General features: G+C 43.3%; 1 long non-coding RNA gene across 1 annotated transcript; it reads left to right on the top strand.

Annotated features, from left to right (window-relative positions):
* The first annotated feature begins 1,603 nt into the window (after positions 1–1,603).
* LOC106733670 (uncharacterized) lies at positions 1,604–4,984 on the top strand. The gene is made up of 3 exons (XR_001369615.2): positions 1,604–1,680; positions 4,189–4,303; positions 4,603–4,984. It is a non-coding gene; the product is annotated as an uncharacterized LOC106733670 (long non-coding RNA).
* The last annotated feature ends 6 nt before the right edge of the window (positions 4,985–4,990 follow it).

The following is a 4,990-nucleotide window of genomic DNA, read 5'->3' as shown; positions in this document are numbered from 1 at the left end:
ACACTCTGGATGCATGTGTGTGTGCACCCAAAATTCCATGAGGAGATAGGAGAAGGGACTGGTTTGGCCATGTCCCCTGGGGTGGGAGGAGAGGAGGGTGTAATTTTTCACTTTCCTTCTCTCTGTGCCTCTTCTTTTTCCAGTGAGCTCATGGACAAATAAATAAATAAATAGTTAATAATGAAGGAAAAGCTTATATTTTCAGTTCTTATAATGCATGCTGTGTTATTTCTGTTATATGAGAACATATGAGTAAGTGTAGGAGGAAGAGACGTAGTTTTTTTGTTGTTTTGTTTTTGTGTTTTTTTGTTTTCCAGAATCCAAACGCTTTTCAATCATAGGCCAGGATCCAGGGTTAATCTTTTTTTAAGTTTATTTATTTAATGAGAGAGATAGAACATTTTTATTTATTTATTTATTTATTGGAGAGGTTTTTCTATAGGGCGCATGCACTTGCCAGAAAGACACAGAGACAGAGAGACAGAAAGCGAGAAATCACCTCCCAGAGGGGATGGCCATGCCACAATCCCTTCTCCTCCATTCTCCTCTCAGGATCTTAGGCATGCACGCACATGCTCCCGGGCTTGAGTTTAAGACACCGGGTCCAGGACTCGAACTGCAGTTGATTACATGGGAGTCCAGTGACACAGCCATTACGTCAACTGCTGGTCCTAATTTTTTTTTTTAAAGAGAGATGTTTGCTATAGGTTGTGTGAGTGTGCCAAAGATACAGAGAAAGATACAAAGACAGAAAGCGAGAAATCACCAGGAGAATGGCCACACCACAATCTCTTTTCTTCCATTCTCCTCTTGAGATTTTTGGGCACTTACACTCATGCTCCCAGTATGAGTTTCAAGAAACCAGATCTGGGACTCAGACTGGTCAGCCATGTGGAAACCCAGCAGCATAACCATTACACCATCTGCTGGTTCCTCAGGGTTAGCTTTTGTAGCCTAAGTTGGCACATCGGCCTCTGGCACACTCAAATTTCTGGCCCTTGGAGCAGACTTAGCATTTGGTGTGGCTGTGTGGGAGTTCTGGGGCCCCTGATGAAATGCTGGTACATCTCAGGGCCCTTGTGAAGATCAGAAAGCAGGACAGTGCCACAGCCTTTGTGGGAGCCCAGGGCCAGCTGATCGAAGATGAGGATTTTGCTCCTGGCCTTGAGGATGAGGCTGTGGACTGGGTGGTCACATGCAGTATGCACACTTTCAGTTTGGGCACCTCCTGAACTCACACATTACTTTTTTTTGGAGAGGTTTTTGCTATAGGGCGTGTGCGCTCACCAGACAGACAGAGAGAGACAGAGAGACAGAAAGCGAGAAATCATCCCCCAGGGGGGATGGCCACGCCACAATCCCTTCTCCTCTCAGGATCTTGAGCACGCATGCACACGTGCCTGGTGTGAGTTTTAAGCCACCGGGTCCGGAACACGAACCGCAGTCGACTACACGGGAGTCCAGCAACATAGCCGTTACGCTAACTGCTGGTCCCCACATCATTTGTGATGATCCCCACAACCATAGCCATTTTGTGTTTTCCTGGCCAGGAAGCTTCATCTTGCAGATCATCCTGGAAATGGACAGAGTGGCAGGTTGGGACAACTCATGAACAACCTCTTCAGGACAACCTCTAGTTCATCTGGCTAGAGACTGGTACAGCTTGACCAGCAGCTTCAGGTAGATGACCTGGCTCTTGGGCTCCTTGTGTCGAACATTTCAGTCCTTATTGTAGTGGATGTCGACTCCCCACAATGGTGCCTTCTGCTCAGCCAGACTCAGAAAGAGTGAGCTGCGCCAAGAGACGTAGTTTTATCCAAGTCTCAACATGCTACTATTTTTCCCTCCACATCCACCTAATCAGCTAGATCCATCGGTGTATACCACCATCCCAGGCCCATTTAGGTTGAGCTGAGAACCAAATACAGGCCTTCTGTGTGGCTTAAGCCACTGGCGGCACACCCTCGCATGTGCACCACTGCAGATGGGCCTGCACTTTGTTTTGTTAAGTTTATCTATTTCATGAGCGATACATGCGCCAATGGAGTCTTCAAACCATAGGCCATACCCAGCCAGCTGGATCACAGGCACATACTGTGCCCACCCTGTACAGAAGAACCTCATCGCTTAAACCCAGGTCTTTCCCATGAGTCCAACATCGAAGACAACTGCATTACTGCTATACCGCCAACTGGCCTCTGTTCTTTTTGTTTTGTTTTTTCAAGATATTTCTGCTATAGGATGCGTGACACACTTGCCAGAGAGGCAGAGAGAGTCAGAGATATAGAAAGTGAGAAATCACCTCATGGGGATCGCCACACTGAAATTCCTTCTCCTCCATTCTCTTCTTGAGATTTTAGGCATGCACGCACATGTAACTGCATGAGTTTCAAGTAGCTGGGTCCAGGATTTAGACTGCAGTCAACTACTTGGGAGTCCAGAGATGTAACCATTACACCATCTGCTGGTCCCAGCTTCTGATTTTTAATACACTAACTTTATAGAACATTTCTCTCTCTCAATTTGATGTATTTTTCACTATGTTCACCTGGGAAAATATTGCATTTCCAAAACCCTTTAAAATGTTTTTTAATTATGAGAATCTACACGCACTCATCGTGGAGTCAGAAGGAGAGAGGATCCCCCTGTGGGGTGTGGTCATTCCACAATCCCTTCTCCACACTTCTCCATCATGTTGGGATTTTGAGCACACATGCACATGTGTCCAGCATGTTTTTAAGCTTCTGGGACCAGGATTCAAATCCATGGTTAGCTATGTGAGATCTAGCTCCCCTAATTATTAGGCAACAGGCCCAGCCCAATTTAAAACATTTTTTAGTTTGCTATGTGTGTGCAGAGAGAGAGAAATCACCCCCTTGGGTAAAGTCCATGCCACAATCCCTTCTCTATTCTTCTCCTGGGATTTTGGGTGTGCACACACGCCCACAGTGTGTTTTTCAGGCCACTGGGTCTGGGACTTAAACAATGCAGTCGACTATGCAGGATACAGCCTTCTTCTTCTTCTTCTTTTTTTTTTTTTTGTTTTTTTGTTTTGTTTTGTTTTCTTGAGAGTTTTTTTGCTATAGGGCACATGCACTCACCAGAAAGACAGGCAGAGACAGAAAGCAAGAAATCCCCCCCCACACACGGGGGATGGCCACACCACAGTCCCTTCTCTTCCATTCTCCTCTCGGGATCTTGGGCACGCACGCACATGCGCCCAGTGTGAGTTTAAGCCACTGGGTCTGGGACTCGAACTGTGGTCAACCACATGGGAGTTCAGCAACATAGCCATTATGCCAACTGCTGGTCCTCCTGGTACCTCTCTCAACATAAGCCTCCAAATTTCTTTATTCTTTTCTATTGTTATTTTTTATTTTTTTATTTTTTGAGAGAGAGATTTTTGCTATAGGGCACATGCACTCGCCAGAAAGAGAGAGAGAGATAAAAATCAAGAAATCACTGCCCTGGGGGATGGCACTCCATGATCTCTTCTCCTCTATGCTCCTCTTGGGATCTTGGGCATGCACACACACGCACCTGGTGTGAGTTTAAGCCACCAGGTCCGGGACTCAAACTGCGGTTGACTACATGGGAGTCCAGCAACATAGCCATTATGCCAACTACTCCCAAGATACAGCCTTCTTAACTGCCATGCCATCTGCTGGCCTTTAAAACATTTATTTATTTATTTATTTATTTATTTATTTATTTATTTATTATAGGTTTTTGCCTCAGGGTACAGGCACTTGCTAGAGAGAGAGACAGAGATAGTCTATCATCCCCAGAGGGGATGGCTACACTGCAATCCCTTCTCTTCCATTTTCCTTGTGGGACCTTGGGCATGTATGCATACCCACTTGGAGTGATTTTTGAAACCAATAGGTCCAGGACTCTAACCGCAGTTGGATATGTGGGAATTCAGCAAGGCAACAGTATACCATCTGCTGACTCCAAAACAATTTTTAAAAGAATACCATGAGTTAAGCTTAAGGAAGTCTTAAGGTACACTTTAAATAGATTTAGTGAGCTGTCAGATGTGTAAATGTTTTGAGAGGTAATCAAGTATCAATACGTGTCTTAAATGTTGTTGGTACTAAAGTTCACAGGGTAATATTTAGTATGTTATGGTATTCTTGTTCTGAATACATTTTCAGTGTCACATGTTTATTCCTTGATTTTGCTTAGTGTTATATAATAAGCTCCAAAAAGTTGAGAAACTGTTGAAGAAAATCATAAAGGCAGCAAAGCAAGTGAGAACAAGCAATTACAATGGAAAAAGTTACAACACTCAAAAGTACAGGTAATTATTTCTTAGCCAGCATATCATTTAGTGACTAGAAAGTGATGCTTTACACATTTGACATACTTTCATATAAGTTTATTCCATACATGTATACATTTTATTAGGTTTCAGGTACATTTTATTGTGTTAGTTACATTGCAGAAAACTGATGTGGTTAGCATTTTCATGCCAAATGTTTAACAGGTTAGGAACTGTTTAGTCACATTAAGTGGAAGGTGCCTGAATTTGTTAAAATGACTAGACGTGAAAAATGTATTGGGTCGGGGGTCTCCTTCCTGATCTATTTTGTCTTGCAGGTCTTAGTGTGAACGTATGAATAGAAGAAGAAAATTTCTTTTTGCCTCAGTGCTTGGTCTCCAGAATTCAAGTTTTATTTATCCATCATGTCAGAAGTGCTTCTCTCGGATAATCTTACTTCCCAAAAGGTATAATTGTCCAAAATGTGGCTCTACTGGTGAAGCTGAAAATGCCCGTTACAGATATAAACTTTCCTTAAAAGTTGCAGAAACAAACAAATTGTTAGTCATAACTATATTTGGAAGTGCCTTAGACACCTTTTTTGGTCTTACTGCTACTGATTTGCACAGGTATATTCAGAATCCTGATAAGATTCCAGAAACACTGGACAGTAACACAACTCAGGACCTACTTATTAGAGCAGCTGAAACCTGCTTTGTTGGACAA

This window comes from Tupaia chinensis, unplaced genomic scaffold (genome assembly GCF_000334495.1).
Source record: "Tupaia chinensis unplaced genomic scaffold, TupChi_1.0 Scaffold144336_1, whole genome shotgun sequence".
NCBI lineage: Eukaryota > Metazoa > Chordata > Mammalia > Scandentia > Tupaiidae > Tupaia > Tupaia belangeri.
This window is presented reverse-complemented; position numbering and strand designations above follow the sequence as displayed.